The sequence below is a fragment of the Pongo abelii genome, chromosome 10 (genome assembly GCF_028885655.2).
Source record: "Pongo abelii isolate AG06213 chromosome 10, NHGRI_mPonAbe1-v2.0_pri, whole genome shotgun sequence".
NCBI lineage: Eukaryota > Metazoa > Chordata > Mammalia > Primates > Hominidae > Pongo > Pongo abelii.
The window spans coordinates 44,505,306-44,525,597 of NC_071995.2; the positions used below are offsets into that span (position 1 = coordinate 44,505,306).

At 39.7% G+C, this 20,292-nt stretch overlaps 1 protein-coding gene across 7 annotated transcripts in view; it reads right to left on the reverse strand.

Moving 5' to 3' along the window:
* SLC38A4 (solute carrier family 38 member 4) overlaps positions 1-20,292 on the reverse strand; it is a 259,413-nt gene that overhangs the window by 57,214 nt on the left and 181,907 nt on the right. For 3 of the 7 annotated variants that reach the window (XM_054526615.2, XM_054526618.2, XM_054526619.2), the window contains exon 1: positions 10,450-10,590. The exons of 2 other annotated variants lie outside the window; for them this stretch is intronic. The gene's annotated coding sequence lies outside the window, so the exon portion shown is untranslated. 7 annotated transcript variants of the gene reach the window in all.

Here is a 20,292-nt window from a genome sequence, read left to right on the forward strand (position 1 = left end):
ATGTTACCATAAATGTGATTGTTTCATTAATTTCCTTTCAGAATAGTTCATTGTCAACATACAGAAATCTAACTGATTTCTGTATGTTGATTTTGTATCCTGCAACTTTACTGAATTTGCTTACTAGATTCAAGAGTTTATTGTGGGGTCTTTAGGATTCTTCTACATGTAAGATCATGAAATGTATGCATATGAAATGTGCATGTATGCACGACACCCCTTAATTAGTTTTTTTGACATCTTTGGGAGGGTGTTATTTTGACACACATGTACACATAGGGTTCCAATCACTTAACAAAGGGTAATTATTTAAGATACAGTCACAGGAATAGAATAAAGCTAGAATCTCTTACCAAAAATAAAACCTGTGCCAAACATACATATTTTTATGAGATCTAAGATGGGAAGACTCCTTCTATTTGTTTCTATCTCAGTGGGTGGGCAACTGGAGATTCTCTCTTCCTAGTTGATAGGCATAAAGGGACCCTACCCCTTCTTATGACAGCAATTAGGGTTGAGAGACAACTTACTCAAAGACCAAAGCTAATAAGGTCCTGGCATGATGGCTGAGCCAAAACTCACAACCCACTGTCTAACTTCTGAGCCCAGCTCCTAAGACAGTCCATCACCACTGGGTACCTACTTTATGTTGAACATGATTCATAAGATAGGATCCCTGTCTCCAAGACATGTGGAACTGAACTGGAGAGCTGGGGCAAATAGAGTAAGTTTTGTGTAGGAAGAATGGTGTGACTTCAGAGACAGAAGAGTGGATTCCAGGCAGGGGACATGGGATCAGAAGTTTGACCTTGGAAACAACAAACAAGAGTCTACTTCAGCTAAAATAGAATGTTTGTGTACAGTTTAGCTGAGGTTGATCTTGATTACCAGGTTAAGAAGTTTAAATTTTAAGGAATTTTGGTATAAAGAATAATGGAAAGCATTATATTTGGTTTAATTCTTCAATGTGGATACCATGATAATATTATGAAATAGTTTTAAAGTAATTATGCAACATATACAGTTTAACATATAGTTTAAAAGTAATTATACAATGCACATAAGGCATTTCTATTTTACTTTTCTTTCAAAAACTGTATTACTTCTCTTCAAAGAAAGAGCTTTAAAAAATTAGAAAACAACCCTCCCATCACCCTGTAAAAAACAATGCCTGCAATGTTGAGAATCATAGTCAATATATTTACATTTCTTATCACACCTTCCTAATGACTGTCATCATTAGTCAAATAAGTAAACAGTATAAGAGCGGTATGCAAAATTCAGTGGGTCTTTTGTTTGGTCTCGTGACTTACAGAGAAGTGTTCATTCCCTCAAGATTATAGGATTAAATTATCTGCCCTGCCCACACACACAGAAGATATGACCCAGAAGAACAACCTGCAAAGCAATGTGAGATATCTAATGTTTACTTAAAATAAAATACATTATAAAGACAGCAGAAATGATTCTATTCCATTTCAAAAGACTCAAAAAAGCAGATCTGCCTATAAAAAGAGTTATCAATTATTTTAGCTTTGATGTTTCTTCATGTTGAGACTTTGGAACCATCATTGCCAGCTACACTCCATCCTTTCCCAAGATTTAGGACAAGGAATATTTTTCTGGTAACAGAAATCATTAAAACGGAGACTCAGGGCAGTGCATTCAGTTAAACTCAAGTCTAGTCAGGGCTCCAGACTGACTGTTTCATTCTGTGAATTGACATTATGTCTCTGAAATTCCAGAATATGAAATTCTGAAACCTCAATGGGATATTTACAAATGCTTTCAGATAGTAGTGGATATTTTGTTCTCTTCTCTCTTTGGAGGTGGGAGGAGTTCTCCAATGGGTACGGGATGAAAGGAGGGATTTAGCCTAAGTCTTCCAGGTACTATTCAGAAGTGATGCATTTCCCTTGGCTAGTTACAGCCTCCAGTTTCAAGGTTTCTCATGCTTGTGAGCATGCAGATAATGAATAACATTTCATTTTAAAACCTGACTTGAAGGGACCTCTGGGAGACCTCCTCCCAGCAGCAGATGAGGTGGAGGTCAAAGTAGTGTAACACTGACAGTCTCTGAACCTGAACATCTGCCCTTGATAGTTGCCCTTGGGCTAAAGATGCTGTTTTGGGCTCTGGGTGACCCCTGTCAAACCCAAGAGCTACTCACTGTCATTTCCAGCCATGCCACTGTCCCTCAGTTGGCAGTATGTGTCTGAGCATAGATTGGCAGGGAACTTCCGATTGCAGAGGCATTGTTTTGATTCATTTCAAGAACTCTGAAATGTCTTAACTAAGGTAAAGTAACAGATTACTGTACCGCTGTAAAAATTTTAAAAGGTACTAGATTTTATACCTTATTGTCTAAGTACATACTTTTTTTCCATCCTGTTCCTTTTCTCCTTTCCAATCCTCCAGTGTTTTAAATGAAGATGGAGTGTATACATCCTTTTGCCCTAACACAAACAAATGTCATTTTGAAAATAAAAATATTCACATTTTGTCTCATACTTTTCACCTCTTCAAGTGCCCTCAAGTACCTCCTTAATCCCACTGAAGTTCCAAGTTTCACTGATTTAAAAAGCAAAGGAAAATGTGCAGCACTAGATAGAATCAAACAACTGGAATACTACTTAGCATGAAAAACGACCAAACTATCCATCTACTCAATAACTTGCATGGATCTCAAGAGCATCAAGTTGAGTGTAAAAAGAAAAAAACTCAGTCTCAAAAAGATCACATGCAGTATGATTCCATTTATATAACAGCTTCAGAACGATGAAAATATAGAGATGGAAAACAAGTGGTTGCTACGGGTAGCAAGGAGTAGGTGGAGATGATGATAAAGAGGTGGAACAAGGGAGATCTTGTGCAAGATACAGGTGGAAGTTCTGCATCTTGACAGGCCTATAGTGGGTCAGATTGTACAAATCTACACATGTGGCAAAATGGCATAGAAACTATACACACATTATTCCAATGTCAGCTTCCTGGGTTTAATATTGTACTAAAGTGTGTCAGATGTAACCACTGGAGGAAACCAGGTGAAAGGTTTAGGTGGCCTCTCTGTGCAACTGGATACAAATCTATAATTAATATACAAAGTTTAAATGTCAGCTTCCTGGGTTTAATATTGTACTGAAGTGTGTCAGGTGTAACCACTGGAGGAAACCAGGTGAAAGGTTTAGGTGGCCTCTCTGTGCAACTGGATACAAATCTATAATTAATATACAAAGTTTAAATGTCAGCTTCCTCGGTTTAATATTGTACTGAAGTGTGTCAGGTGTAACCACTGGAGGAAACCAGGTGAAAGGTTTAGGCGGCCTCTCTGTGCAACTGGATGCAAATCTATAATTACTTTAATATACAAAGTTGGAATATGTATGTATATATATATATATATTCTTTACAGATGCCTCTGTACAGAAAGGATAATGAAATATAGCATAGTGGCACATGCCAAAAATGTGTCAGATACCTTTTTTAAAGCATACTGTTACTAAAGAATTACTAAAGTATTGCTTCAAAAGATAAGAAGGAATAAAACAGTAATGACTGCATTCTCAGGCCTGCAATAAAATAGCTCTGTTTCCCAGTGTTCTCAACCTTTGGATTGCTTTTCAGGCATTCACAAAGCAAAGTGGGAAACACGAAACCTTTTAGTTAGATCACTTTAACAATAGAGGTCAGTTTGATCACACGGTTTTAAAGAATATTCTGCATCCATGAAACACATTCCTCCCATTTGGAAAAATTCCAGAAACAAGACTATAGCCTGAATAGCACCATCTAGCACGCACGAAACGCTTCTTAAAAGCAAGGACTGCCACAGCCTCTCTTCTTAATGAATCCCTCCCACCCACCTCGTTTTTCAGGGCTTGGCAGTATGTCTTTTTCTCTTTCCCCTTCCACGTTCGTCTCACCCACTCTCCTGGTCCCTCTAACCAAGTTGCCACGCAAAAGCAGCAAGCAAACCTGTGTGAGTGGCGTGTCCCGAGGCGGCAGCCTCCCGCGGTCCTCCGTGCACGCCACCACCCGGCTCATGCTCCAGGGGCTGCGCACACTCCAGTGGCCGCCCAGGACGTGCGGTCACTGGAGAGTCCCCAGCCACGCCCCTAGATGCTGCTGGGCGGCCTGCAGGAGTACCAACACTGCAGACAGAACAGCGACCCATCCCGCTGTAAGCCAAAGTTGTCTGTTGGTAAATTGCGTCTTTTTTCTTTTTCTTCTTTAACATTTTTATAGTACCATGAGTGTACCCAGTGTTATTAAATTATGCCAAAACAAAGAGCAAAGTCCCTGCCCTTAGGAGTATGCAGTGTAAAATGAACAAATGACGCAAGACAAAATGACAGGACGTGGGTAGAAAGAGTTATGAGTGAAAGGGAAGGTAGAATCAATAAGACTTTGACTGGACCAAAACATGGAAAAGCTGTTAGGGCCCCAAATCCTCATAGCAGATTATAGAAATGAAGAATTGCAATAATATCTATAGTAGCAATCCTATTTTATTGAGTGTTTACGTGCCATGCAGTATCATCATCACAATAATTCTATACCACAGCTGCTGTTTTAAAAAGTGCCAGATATGATTCTAAATGTTTTACAAATATTCACTAATTTGATCCTCCTAAAATCCCTGTGAGGTAGGAACTATTATTTTCCCCATTTCAGAGATGAGTGAAGCAATAAAGTGGACTGACTTGCTCAAGGTAACTCAGGTAAAAAGTGAGAGAGCCAAAATTGGAACCCAGGAAGTTGGATGATAGAGTCAAGATCTGAGCCCAGGAAGCCCAACTTTATGATGGCATTAGGATTCATATCCACATTACCTTGCCTACCAAGCTCATACTCTTAATCATGTGCAATCATGCAAATTAAGTAAACAATTTAAAAGTATTTATATTGACTATAAACAATGCACAAAATCATTTTGCAAAGGCCTTTAATAGGTCCATGAAAAAAAAGTGTTTATTTGAAGAATATTTTCTGTCAAAAAACAGAGAAAGAAACAGGTTTTCTTTCTTCCTTCATTCATCCGACAAACATGTACCAGTGTCTGTTTATACCAGGCACTGTGTTAGGCACCAGGGTGACAGTAGTGAACAAAAGAGACAAAATTGAGGGGAAACAAGGAAACTGAGATGATAGTCATTTTAATGATGAATACACGTTAGATTTATTGGGAACAATAGGCGGAAATAGCCAACAAGAAATAATCGTATACAGGGAATGACATTCTCTGGGCTGGACTGTCTGGCATGAGTATTATTTAGTCCTTTTTTCCATCTCCTCTCCTTTTTCCTTTATTTTAGTTACAATAGAGGAAATCATGCTATCAAAAAACGTTTCATATGGACGTTTGTTACCATTTCAAATAATGCTTTGGGTGGTAGAAGTAATTGAATTCCCTTCCTAATAACATTATGACCAAGAGTATTTTACAAGCATGGACATGGTAAAGAGGTATGCAAACCTCTGAGCTTGGAATAAAAACCCGGAATAATAGATCCTTACAAAACAAAAGTTGTCAAAGTCTGTTATGAAAACCCAGGATCTTGACTGGCATAAACATCTACTAAAAAGATAAAAGGATAGCATTTGTTACTGTCATTCAATTCTCTACCTCACCTTTTTTAAATACATTTGTACTTCCTGACTCTGCTATAATATACTAAAATGAAAAATATAGCCATTAAAAACTAAAATCAGAAGAGAAATCCCCTCCACCTCTCCCCTCATAAAAGCATAGAAGAACATTTGTTTGGATTTTGTTGTATGTTTGTGTAAATTTTATCTATGCTAAAATAGAATATGCCCTTGAGAACCAGAAAAATAATTTGGTTTTCCCTCACATGGAAAGATAAGACTTTGTTGTCTTATCTTTCCATTTGAGCACTGGTTTTAAATCCTAACATTAAAAGCAACCAAAAAAGCTATATGCTTTCTATTATGGGACCGTAATAAAATAATAAAATGTATTGCTAATTCCTGTGTTCAGTTACTTTGTTCTGTTAGCCCAGGTAACTTTCAAAATTCAGGGGAGGGGCAGAGCTAAGGGGCACTTGCAGAGAGAATGTGCAAGGACCTCCCTGACCACACCTCCCTCCCCAGCCTCCTCCCAAGCATTCTCTACTGACTAAGAGTACTGAACTCTTACATTACTGAACTGACTCCCTCCTTATCCTTTCTCAGTCTGGTCTCTCCACTGAGAGTCCTTTCCTCACATCCTCCAATTCTTTGCCTGGCTAACTTTTATTTCTACTTCAAAACCTCGCTCAGGTACCACCTGGTCTTGAAATGTTCTCTGACCCCTTTCCTAAGCCAGGTTCTCTGGTAGAGTATTCAAATCTGATTTTTCTTTTTCTTTTTTTTTTTGTTTGTTTGTTTGTTTTGTTGGTTGTTTGTTTGTTTGAGATGGAGTCTCGCTCTGTCGCCCAGGCTGGAGTGCAGTGTCATGATCTCGGCTCACTGCAACCTCTGCCTCCTGGGTTCAAGCAATTCTCCTGCCTCAGCCTCTCAAGTAGCTGGGACTACAGGTGCACATCACCACACCCGGCTAATTTTTGTAATTTTAGTAGAGATGATGTTTCACCATATTGGTCAGGCTGATCTGGAACTCCTGACCTCAGGTGATCCACTCTTCTCGGCCTCCCAAAGTGCTGGGATTACAGGCATGAGCCACGGTGCCCAGCCTTTTCCCTGGTTTTTAATCATGCTGTGTTGCAAATGTTTCCTTATCTATTCTTTCCTCCAGTAGACTCATTCATTTTTCCACAAATATTTCTTGAGCACCTGGTACTTGCCCAGCACTGTGCTAGGTGCTAGAAAGATAGGAATAAAAGAAACTCCCTAATATAGTTCTTTGAAGATAGTAACACTTGATAATTATTTATGGAATGAATGAGTGAAATTAGGTCATTACATAGTGGAAGGAAGAACTAAGAGAGACACGAAAGTGATTGTTTTTCCATTTCTCCTATCTCTCACACCATATTGTGTTATGTTACACATTTCTAACACCCTTGTTTCCTTAAGTTTTTGTTCTCCTCCCTCTGGTTGCCTTTATTTTACTGCTGTCTTTATTGCAACAAGCAGGGGTTTTGCATAGGATGAATTTGATTCAAAAAACCAGCATTGTTACTTACTAGCTTTGTGACTCTTGGCTCTTTCCTTAACCTCTTCAATTTCCAGTCTGTAAAACAGAGATAACAAATACCTATAGAATAGAGTATCATGTGAAGATTAAATGAGATTCACATTAAGGGGCTTAGTATAAAGACTGGCTCTTAAAGCACCTTTCCTTTCACTTGTCCCTCCCCTACTTCTACATCTTATCCTTCCCACAGAACATCATCAGGGCAATAGTGGCTTGCAAGATGATTTCAATTGATATATGAAAGCACATTTTTTAAAACTGTGTATTTATTTTGATACATTATTGTTTTGATGTATATAAAATATGTAACTAAGCCTTTGATTTTTATAGAAATATTTGCTTTGGATATGTAAAAAGTAAAAGAAAAAAAGGAGGGTTAAGTTTCTAAAAATAGGATAAGTCAGAAAGAAACAACTAATACATAGATGCCTGAAAACACTGCAGAAATGAACAAAGACAATGCCCTATAAGAAGAAAAACATTAATCACAAAGTCCACAAGTTGTTATGTGTACTGTGATTGTCCTCACCACATGTTTGTGCTGATAAACAGACATGGAACACAGGTACACTATTCCTTTCTCAAATGTCACTTATGTAGAAAAAAATCCAGTCCTAAGACTGCAAAGATTCAGAGAGTTCAGCTGCATGATCATGTCTTTAGCTTGCTTGGAATAGGATTAGTCTGTAATAGAATCAGAAGTCATCCCCAGGTCCTTAGAAGTCACCTGTCCAGCTCTGCCCATGATAAAGAACAAAGTGAAAGAGAATTGTTCATTTACGTTTATGAATAATTAATGCCCAAGTAGAACTTCCAAAATATTTTGTGTTCTTCACACTGTGTATCTCCATTTTCTGACCTATAAAATGGGCATAATAATAGAATCTATCTCATAAGATTGTTATGAAGGTCAAATGTTAACATAAAGGAAGTACTTAGAAACATATAATGTAAAAGTTCCTACATATGTGTGAGCCGGAATTACCATTAATCTAGTTAAGACCAGCCTCCAGCTTGCCTCCTGTCCCAGCAGCCTCCAAAGAAAGTTATTTATCTCTTTACACCACCAATCTTCCAGCCTTTTGTTGCTTTGTGATAAAATCAGCCTGATAAAAAGTTTCCTGTCTCTGGACACTGGTATTCAGAAACATGGAAAGATCAGATATTCTTTTCAATGTCTCTATTTTTACAGACTTCTACCCAAAAGTTAGATTTTCTATAGATTTATTTGTTAGAATTTAAGAAATTATCTCTCTCTCTCTCACACACACACACACACACACACACACTCTTCTTGTGTTGCACAGGAAAGAGTTCACCAATTTCAGAGACTTTTTAGGAGACTTGTTTGCAGTGGGAACAACAACAAAATACAACATAGGCTGATTTCTCCCACCCCCTGCTAGGCCCTGGAAATTGAGGTCTACATGTAGGATGCTCTCTTTACAACATAATACAGTTTAGCCCTAATGATTATGTCACAGCTACCAAGAAGCAAAAAAGGTTGGCTATAGGATAGCTAGAAATCGGGAACAGGCCATCCACTGTTGAAGCCCTGGCCTCTTCCCGCTTCCTTTAAGGTGAGAAACTGCCTGCCCACCCGCCCCCGTCCCCACAACTAAGTAGATAACCAAGCAGTGGGTCCTTTAGCCTTGGAGGATGGGGCTCTGGGCTAGGGAGAGTCTGTGGGAAGTGCCTGCGAGGATGGGCTTATTGCTCTAGAGCCACTCCTACTCCCTTCACACTGTGCGTTTAAGACCTTGGCATTTAATATCTCCCTGAGACAGGTAGAGATGCAGCTTTTACTCTGAGAAATAGACAAGAGCCAACCTGTCCCGGCCCTAGCCGGGAGATTCATAAGTGCTCAAGTTCACAAGTTTCACAAGTGCCCGCATCACTGCCTCCTGCACTCCTCTGCAAATGCCCTGGCACACCCGCGACCACGTATCCGTGAGTTTCCTAGCTTAGTTCACCCCTTTTCCTCCAAGTCAGCAGCCCGGTGAGCATTCCAGGGTCAGTCCTGGCGCTCAAAGTAAGGGCAATCTTCCATCTCTCCCTGCTGGATCTCTCCCTGCTGGGAGATTCGCCGTTTTCCCCCACAACCGGCACCTGCGGCTGGCCCAGAGCGCAACGTCCACCTGTGCCACCGCTAGATGAAGAGTCCCTCACCGCGCGCTGCCTGGGCGCACAGCTGGTGTGCCGCGCTCACCACCTCTCCTGGACTCAAGGGTGTTCCCAGCTTACGCTTCTCGGGGTTTCCTGGGTCCAGGTTCCCTCTCCCCCCTCTCACTTTCTTCCTTCATTCGCTCTTCTCTCAATTTTTCCTCCCGTCCTCACCCCATCAGCTCTAACCTGTAATCAATTCCCGCCTTCTGCCCCTCCTCCCTGGGCTTCTCTTAGCTCGGTTCCCGCGACTCCACTATCCGTCCCCGCTCGCATTTCTGCACCGCCCTGCCCTTCACTCCAGCCCGCAGCAGGCCGGGCAATCCGACCGTGAGGTAAGCCGCCCTCGGAACCGCTGGCGCAGTTTTCAGACTCGCCCACCGCCCAGAGACCAGGTGCCCACATCCAGCTCTGCTCTCGCCTTCTCCCTTGAAAGGGACTCCTTGGGGGCTCCCCAGGTCAGAGTACCCCGCCCAGGGAATCACGCTGGTCTCTGGGGCGACCCAGCTGTCAGAGACGACAGGTCTATTTTAAGCCTTCCACCCAGTGTCCCCGACCTGAGGACGCGGGCGCGGGTCCAGGGACTCCGGTAACACCTTGCCAGCAGGATCCCGGGCGGTCGCGGAGCCAGCTCCCCTCGGCGGAGTCGGGCCTCTCAGCCAGGCAGGCGGCGCGGCCACGGAACGCGGTCCCAATACAACCAACTCGAAATCCAAGAGCCCAAGGAATCCCAGTACGGGGGGCGGAGGTGCCCCATGCCCCAGCCCCCCTGGAATAGGCTACCTTGGCACAACCGCTTCTCCTTGAAAAGTCGTCACACATGAGCCCGCCCAATCAGTCTCTTCCCTCCTTGTGCCCTAGTTTACGTTATTTCTAGTCAACCGAGTCATTAGCCTGCAATAACCCAACCATAGCGTGAATGTTTGGAAAATAATAAGAATTGGGAACTATGAGCATGTCATGAAGAGCCCCAGACATAAGCCCCAGACGATTGAGAGACCGGGCTACACATGTGTTCATGTCCCCCGTGCATACACACAAGCACCCATCGGATAGGCTGGGATCCAGCTGCAAGTTTGGACCTTGACAAGTCTCTAACAGGAAATACAAAAAAAAAATTCACTCACCCGCCTCTTTTACTACCCTTTCCAGACTGGGATTCAGGGAAAGTATCAGAAAGGGATGGATGGAGAGACCCTTCTTTCTTTTCTTTTCGCCTTTCTAAAGAGTGGAAATTTCCATCATGTGACAGGGGCAACATCCCCAGCGTCGCGTTTCCTGCGGACCCTCCCTTCCAGGCCAGCCACCAATCGTCAGGCGGCAACCTGAGAAGTAGACCAAAGCATCCTCCCAGGTGGGGCTGAGATGTCCAGCTGTCCTTCAGGAGTGACGCCTGGAAGCCCCCGTCCCTGCTCCCTCTTTCCTGGGTCCTGGATAACCGAGAAGATCCTGGTTTGGGTTTATTTTTCGACGGTTAGATTTCTTCCATGAGTCAAGGTTGCATTTATTGGATCTGTCGTATAAGCTGCAGAACATGTAGATCTTTATTTTAAAGTCTGTAAAAGAGTGTTCAGGGTAGGTGACTCACTAAATTTCCTCCTGGTATGGAGGTGACAACCGTGAACTTTACATAAAGAAAAAGAAACATTTGAGGAAGGAGTACAAATGAAAAACCTGTCATTCACAGTAAACGTCACCTTATGCATAAAAGAAATGGGATAACTTGCTAGTACTTAAGAGTGGGTCTTTGGTGATAATTCTTTTTTCTAGAATTTCAGTTTAAGCACAATCCTCAGTACATATGAAGAAGGAATGAGGCTATAATAATAAATAGCACTCGAACTTCAATTCTGTTTGTTAAAGTTACAACCTACCAATGTAAGGAAAATTATTTATGTTAAAACTATTCTCTAGTATTAAACAAAATTCTTGTTTCAAAGAAGGCCTATGTAACAAATATGTTCACAATCCCCCATTTATTTAGTAGTGAGTTGTTATTCTTTAGGGAAAGAAAATTATCCTATGGAGACCTTGACCCCACAGTGTAACTAACTCACCAGGCAACACAATTTACCTTTTGTATTCTCACACATCCAGTTTAACTTTATTCAGAATGGCAAGTTTCACTGCCTGTCCATACTGTCCACCTAGAACCTTCTCGTTTTATAGCTCCCAATAACTAAAACCAGCAACAGCTTAGTGCTTTAAAAAAATAAGATAACAGCAGAAATTCACCTGGATAATGCATAATAATCAGAAACACTAAGAACATTGCATTAATGCACACACACATACACATCAAACTGTACTAGGACAATCTGACAATACAGATTCAATAGAAAGATGATGTAACACATTTTCACTGGAGCTACAATTTTAGAACCTAAAAAAATTATATAAAAATGTTTGTTTTATAAAAACTGATTTTCTTCTGAGCCCCCAAGCAAATATGGTAAACCTCTCTATCATAGCAAGAAGTTTACATTTTGTGGAATTAGACTATATCCCAATAGTTTTGAATTCCCTATAAGCTTGTTGAAACTAGATTCTCTTCACATTATCACACTTCTCCATTGATTCTTATTTTATAAATATAAACATCTTTTATAAAGCTACTAAAATGTCAAAATTGGGAGGATTTGGAGAGAATTAGTGAGATCAAGGTAGATACACATTTCTCTTTTCCTAACCTGCGATTTAGTAAAAGCAAAACTCAGGTTTATAAAACAAAAAGCCATTCCAGAGAAGGAAGACTCAAATGAAGATAAGATCATTTGAGTCTTCTCAAGATAAGTAATTCCACGACAAAAACTGGTTTACTGTGCAACTGCTCAACTTTTTCCTTTTTTTTTTTTTTTGAGACAGAGTCTCACTCATCGCCCAGGCTGGAGTGCAGTGACACATTCTCGGCTCACTGCAACCTCCGCCTCCTGGGTTCACGTCATTCTCCTGCTTCAGCCTCCGGAGTAGCTGGGACTACAGGCGCCCGCCGCCACGCCTGGCTAATTTTTTGTATTTTTAGTAGAGACGGGGTTTCACCGTGTTAGCCAGGATGGTCTCGATCTCCTGACCTCGTGATCCGCCCACCTTGGCCTCCCAAAGTACTGGGATTACAGGCGTGAGCCACCGCGCCCGACCGCAACTGCTCAACTTTTAAATTTGAACCATTAATGGCCACATTGAATCTGCTCACCAATCCTCAAGGGTTTCTTTTAAACTAGTGTTTGGAAGGATGGGAAGCATTTCTAACTAATGACATGAGTATTCCTGAAGGCCACATTGTGAAACACATTTTGGTTTCTCCTCAGATCATTCACTGGCTGTAGAGTATGTAGCTTGATTTAGAATCTCAGAGTCGCCACCTACTAGCTATGGAACCTTGGACAAGTCTCTTTAGCTCTTAGTGGCTCAGTTTCTCATCTGAAAAATACAGAATGTTTCCTGATACATTGTTTTCCTGGCTTAAGGCAAGTTCAGACAGTACTACAAACACACTTAGTGATGGAGAAAAACAAGCTTACAGAACAGTTAGAATTTACTCATCATTTTGATAAAGCTGAGTTGATTGGAACTCTCTAAAATTATTTTAACACTCTAGTTTTAGGAGTGGCCATTGGTTTTGTTGTGGTTGCTTTTGTTTTAAGAAAAATCTATATTTAAAAATTTATGAAATATATTTTTCAGAACTGAAGCTAATACTTGTAGACAGAATTCTATGCTGCAACAAGTTTAAAAAACGCTGTTACAATTATCATGATTCCTCAAAGGTTTTATTTTTTAAATAGATGTACATATTATCTGAAGCACATGTGATAATTTAATACATTCATATAATTTGTAAAGATCAAATCAGTGTGATTGGGCTATTACCTTAAATATTTATCTTTTCTTTAAACTAGAAACATTAAAATTATTCTCTTCTAGCTATTTTGAAATATACAATCACTTATTATTGTTAACTATAGTCGTCCTACTAATCTATTACATGCTAGGGCTTATTCCTTCTATCTAACTGCACTTTTGTGCCCACCAATCTTCTCTTTATTTTTATGAGATCCGCTTTTTTAGCTCCCATATGTCACTGAGAAAATGCAATATTTGTCTTTCTGTGTATGGTTTATTTTAGTTAGTGTAATGACCTCCAGTTTTATCCATGTTACTGCAAATGACAGGATTTCATTCTTTTTTCAGCTGAATAATATTCCCTTGTATATATATATGCCACATTTTCTTTATCCATTCTTCCATCGATGGACACCTAGACTGATTCCATATTTTGGCAATTTTGAGTATTACCACAAAAAACATGGAAGTTTAGATATACCTTCAATATATTGATTTCCTTCCTTTTGGATATATACCCAGAAGTGGAGCTGTTAGATTATATGGTAGTTCTATTGTTAGTTTTTTGAGGAACCTCCATACAGTTATCCATAATGGCTATACTAGTTTATATTTCTACCAACAGTGCATGAGGATTCCCCTTTCTCCACTTCCTTGCCGGCATCTGTTACTTCCTATCTTTTTGATAAAAGCCATTTTAACTAGGGTGAGATGACATCGTTTTTTAAAAAAAGATTAAATATAATTATATATGTTTTTCTAACTTATATTTTAAGTTCAGGGGTACATGTGCAGGATGTGCAGGTTTGTTACATTGGTAAACGTGTGTCATGGGGGTTTCTTGTACAAATTACTTCATCACCCAGGTATTAAGCTTAGTACCCATTAGTTATTTTTCCTGATTCTCTCCCTTATTCCATCCTTCACCTTCTGATAGGCCCCTGTGTGTTGTTCCCCTCTATATGACCATGTGTTTTCACCATTTAGCTCCCACTTATAAGTGAGAACATGCAGTATTTGGTTTTCTGTTCCTGCATTGGTTTGCTAAGGCTAATGGCCGCCGGCTCCATCCATGTCACTGCAAAGGACGTGATCTCATTCTTTTTTATGGCTGCATAGTGCTTATTGTCATTTTGATTTGTATTTCTCTGATGATTAGTGATATTGAGCATTTTTTCATATGCCTATTGGCCATTTGTATGTCTTCTTTTGAAAATTTTTTATTCACACCCTTTGCTCATTTTTTTAATTTTAGGGTTTTTTTTTTCTTTTTGCTATTGAGTTATTTGAGCTTCTTGTATATTCTGGTTATTAATTCCTTGTCAGAAGGATAGTTTGAAAATATTCTCCCATTCTGTGAGTTTTCTCTTCCCTTTGTTGATTTGTTGTTGCTGTTTGCCACGCAGAAGCTTTTTAGCATGATATAATCCCATTTGTCTGTTTTGGCTTTTCTTGCCTGTGCTTTTTAAGTCTTGCACAAAAACTCTTTGTCCAGATCCATGTCTTGGAGAATTTCCCCCAATGTTTTCTTCTAGTAGTTTCATAGTTTCAGGCCTTAGATTTAAGTCTTTAATCCATTTTGATTTGATTTTTGTGTATGATGAGAGATTGGGGTCTAGTTTCCTTCTTCTGCATATATATGTCCAGTTTTCCCAGCACCATTTCTTGAAGACTGTCCCTTCCCCAGTGTATGCTCTTGGTGCCTTTGTCGAGAACGTGTTGGCTGTAAATGTGTAGATTTACTTCTGGGTTCTCTATTATGTTCCATTGGTCTATATGTCTATTTTTATGCCAGTACTATGCAGATTTGGTTACTATAGCTTTGTAGTATATTTTGAAATCAGGTAGTGTGATACCTCTGCTTTGTTCTTTTCAACCAGGATTGCTTTGGCTATTTGGGGTGTTTTGTTCTTTGAGGTTTTTAATTAGTCAAAAGCTCGATGACACTCTTAAGTTGGGATAGAGCATGCAGTATTTCTCTATGATCATGATTTGTGAAGGAATATCTCACAGGTTTAATGATCCAGAGAACCATTAATAGACTTTAATATAAACATATGCCTTAGGAAGGACATAGAACATAATTATTATTTAAACACCGTATGACAGTGCTATGAAGTTCATTGGTTTATGGATTATCATTGTGAAGTCTGATTGCAGTGATTTTAGTAGGCTTTTATATAATTAATATTTTATTTGACAGTAGAGTTTTAACATGAGTTATTTTTCAATGAATAATTATCATAATTAGTAAAGTGGCTTTAGGTTTCAAAGTATCTTCACATGTGTTATGCTACTTTATACCAAAACAATCCTGTCATGTAGGTATTTTTATTTTCCCCTTTCAATTGGAGAGGAAATTGGGTTCAGAGAGGTTAAGTGACTTTTCCAAAGACATGGAGGCAATAAATGACAAAACTGAAGTGTGAACTAGGTTTTCTGGCTCTAAATTCAACATCCCTCCTTCCACAGCTCACTTCCCTTTTCTTTTGAGCATTTTCTTTACTAATACTCATTATTGCTTTTCTGTCTATGGTGGAGCCAACCCCAAATGGCATGTTTAGCCATAAAATTATTATTTTAAAGATAAATTTCTATGAAGTAATTCTTTTGCTTTGTCGTAACTGCAGGAACCTCTATAAGTCTTCTAATGATAGTAAGATGTTTTTATTTTGTATGAATTTGGACTTGATTTATGTTGAAACCTTAGTTCAAGAGAGGTGACTAATTTATCCTTATACTTGGGTGGTCTTTATATCCTACAATTGCTCCAATTCTGGGTATTTGCTTCCTTTATTCCTTGGTTGCCAGAATTAAACTTCAGTTTCCTATTATTTGCCTTCTGAAGAGATAGAGAATATTAATCTATTTTCTAATTTTCACAGGCTAAGTCTAAAATGAAACAAAACTTTCAAAGTTCTACAGAAATATTCAACTTTTCATCTTCAAATGCAGGAGATGGGTGTCATGAAAGGGGTCAGAATTAGGTGATCATTTTCATTCCCCTCCAGTGTTTGGTTGTTCAATGCTGCAGTGTTGTTTCTATTCTGTCTCATCACGTAATCAGTTGTTTGCATGGTTCCTCTTGATCCTGCAAGTCCTGTAGATGCTTTGTCAGAATATTTTTGCTGAATAAATCAGTGAATGGATGGATGGATAAATCAATTCAAGCTTTTCTACTTTTCAGAAGTTTTGCTGAATAAATAATTTTTTTAAAGATGAGAATATAATTGTATCAAGCAAAACATTTTTGATTGAAATACACTATGAAAAATACTTTGGAATGTAGGGGTTCTAAAATTACAACCTAATTTGATGAGGGGCCTTACCTTACTTTGGTCTGGAAAGGAGAAACCTTCCTAACCTATGTGATACATTGGAGGATTTGAATCTGACTGGAGTCATCTTCTGTGCCTCTTCATGCAACAGCCACTGACCAGGAGCCATTCTGCCTCCTACTCCGCTTGGGGGACCAGTGCCCTTTCAGCCCCTTCTCTGATGAGACTCTCAGAAAGGTGGAAGATCTGGACCTGGCCCTTGTCTCTCATTGCCGTCCTGCCTAATCAGCCCACAAATGCAGGACTCTACATAATGACAACTTCTGTAGAGTGAAACACATGTCAGGGGTATTCCAGAATAGAAAAGTAAACTTGAAATTCTGGCTAATTTGGCTGCACAAAGGAAGGCCCTGGCACAAACACCTTCTCAAGGAAGTTGTGCCTCTCAGACACTGACCTCCCTTGAGATGTCTGTCCCTCTGGGCTTGGCCTGCCCATAGGTAGCCCCCTATTCAAGTCTGGTGACCCCATCTCCTCCCTTGGAAAACCATGGGCTGTCCATATTTACTCATCCTCTGATACAACAGTTATTTATTGGGTACCTCCTAAAGGTTAGATGCTAGGAACAGAATAGTGAGCAAAACCAGACACAATCCCCATCTTTGTGGAGTTTATAATTTGGTAGAAGCAAATATTTTAATCAAAAAGTGACAGGAATAAATACAGGATGACAAAACTGCAGGGATGAAAAGATACACCGGGTCTGGGGAGAGACTTCACAGAGGAAATGACTTAAGATGAATATGAGAAAATGTTTATTTCTTAAAGACGATTGCAACTCAGCATATTTATATGCTGTAGGATGCCCAAGCCTGCAGTTGAAGCAGGTTATGAGCTGGTGCTCCTGAGATGGTGGGAGGAGGGGCATTCATCTCAGTGGAGCAGTTGCCTTAGGTAGCAAAAGGGACACCTGACCTCCTCAGCTGTTCTCTACTCATTTTCTCCAAAGCCAGATAAGCTCTAGTCTCCAAAATGCGATAAATGTGGGACTAAAATTCCAGTTCTGTCTCCCCACCATAGGCTGGTCTATGTGACTAGGTTTCCTGTGAATCCATATACCTCTCAAAGACATGCATTACTTTTCCAGTGATAGCCAGGGTTACTTTTATTATCTTGGCCCTTTCTTAATAGCTGAAAATCTCATCCACCACCCAATACAGTGCTTTTGTCTTTGCCCTGCCCTAGGTCAGCCACATAGCTCTAAACATCAGAGTACACTACTTGTCAGTGGTTGCTCCCTTTGCTATCTGGGAGAAATGATCCAGCTCAGTAGAATCTTTTTGATATCGGATCCTCCACTGATGAGCAAGATGCGGCATAAAGGAATTTGTTAATTCAACTTGCCACAGAGAGTTCAGAAAGAAAAAAGTCTGGCCCTTATAATAAACCAGACTGAGCTGGAAAAAGCTTCTGAGTGAGTTAGAAAGGAATGAGCCTCTGATACAAGGCCACAGTACCTCCACTTTAAGGAGGATTTTGTACTCGATGTCAAGAGAGGTTCCTTTAACCCTTAGACACATGAACAAACAGAAAAGTGGGAAAGTCAATATGAAACTGAGATTTACACGCAGTCCTACATTTGTTCTTCAGTTTGTGTTGACATATTGCAGCATGTAGTATGTTAGGAAAGACGTGTTGCAAGATCCTGCAATATTTAATGTGTAAAGGACAAAGTCACACCTTAATTCTAGGTTCTGATTTTGCGTTTTTTAATGCAACCAGTTTTCATGCTACCATTATAATTTGTATCATCAAGGGTAAATCTCACCAGATAAACTCGACCACCCCTTTTTAAAGGTATGAGCTAGTATATGAGTTTGTCTAGATGATCATGGCATTTGATATCCAAATATAAACTCCAAACATCCCCATCAAATAAAGTCTTCTGCTCATCAATCCATTATTCTGTTACCCTTGCTGTCAGTTTAAAATTATCCCACCATGGAGAGTCCCTACCCTTTACCTAAACACAACCTTCTTTAGGTTGGTAATAAACAGAAGAGTAAGTTGGATGGAGGGTGACTTTGGCACACTGTCCAAGCTTCTCCTTTAAGTGTCTTTCCTTTTCCTATTGTCCCTTAATGCCTGTCCACTGCTCTATTTCCTATTTCTTGCAGGGCAAAAACATTAATTCTACCAAGTATGATAGCAAATTCTCTACTCTTCCTCTGGGTGTAATGTCTCAATCTCTAGATACTCCATCAAAATGTAATGTCCTCTCATTTTATCAGCAGCTTGTTCTTACTTAGATATCAGCAGACTGAATATCTAGGGGAAGCAAGCCTTTAGGCACTACCAAAACCAAAACCCGCAGGGAGTTACCTCTGTCTAATATGTCTTCAGCTTTCTCTTGCCCCATTGACAGATGGCATCCCAGGGTTCTTATGTTCTCATTCTTCTTTAAATCTCTATTAAATTCTGTTCAGAGAATAAGACCTGATAAGCCCACTGGATTAAGATGTGAGAATAAAGCTACTATCTTCTGCTTAATAAAGCCACAATTTTTTGAACACTTACATGCTGGATAATGTTAAGATACAGAGACAAATTAGATGCTCTCTATTCTTAACAGTGTAGTCTGGTGGAGGGGCGTGTTATATAAAAAGAAGAATTCTACATGAAAGTAATTGTGGGTTTTGTTGCCATTGCTTTTGGTGTTTTAGACGTGAAGTCCTTGCCCATGCCTATGTCCTGAATGGTAATGCCTAGGTTTTCTTCTAGGGTTTTTATGGTTTTAGGTCTAATGTTTAAGTCTTTAATCCATCTTGAATTAATTTTTGTATAAGGTGTAAGGAAGGGATCCAGTTTCAGCTTTCTACATATGGCTAGCCAGTTTTCCCAGCACCATTTATTAAATAGGGAATCCTTTCCCCATTGCTTGTTTTTCTCAGGTTTGTCAAAGATCAGATAGTTGTAGATATGCGGCGTTATTTCTGAGGGCTCTGTTCTGTTCCATTGATCTATAGCTCTGTTTCAGTACCAGTACCATGCGTTTTGGTTACTGTAGCCTTGTAGTATAGTTTGAAGTCAGGTAGTGTGAAGCCTCCAGCTTTGTTCTTTTGGCTTAGGATTGACTTGGTAATGCAGGCTCTTTTTTGGTTCTATATGAACTTTAAAGTAGTTTTTTCCAATTCTGTGAAGAAAGTCATTGGTAGCTTGATGGGGATGGCATTGAATCTATAAATTACCTTGAGCAGTATGGCCATTTTCACAATATTGATTCTTTCTATCCATGAGCATGGAATGTTCTTCCATTTGTTTGTATCCTCTTTTATTTCATTGAGCAGTGGTTTGTAGTTCTCCTTGAAGAGGTCTTTTACGTCCCTTGTAAGTTGGATTCCTAAGTATGTTATTCTCTTTGAAGCAATTGTGAATGGGAGTTCACTCATGATTTGGCTCTCTGTTTGTCTGTTATTGATGTATAAGAATGCTTGTGATTTTTGTACATTGATTTTGTATCCTGAGACTTTGCTGAAGTTGCTTATTAGCTTAAGGAGATTTTGGGCTGAGACAATGGGGTTTTCTAGATATACAATCATGTCATCTGCAAACAGGGACAATTTGACTTTCTCTTTTCCTAATTGAATACCCTTTATTTCCTTCTCCTGCCTAATTGCCCTGGCCAGAACTTCCAACACTATGTTGAATAGGAGTGGTGAGAGAGGGCATCCCTGTCTTGTGCCAGTTTTCAAAGGGAATGCTTCCAGTTTTTGCCCATTCATATGATATTGGCTGTGGGTTTGTCATAGATAGCTCTTATTATTTTGAGATACGTCCCATCAATACCTA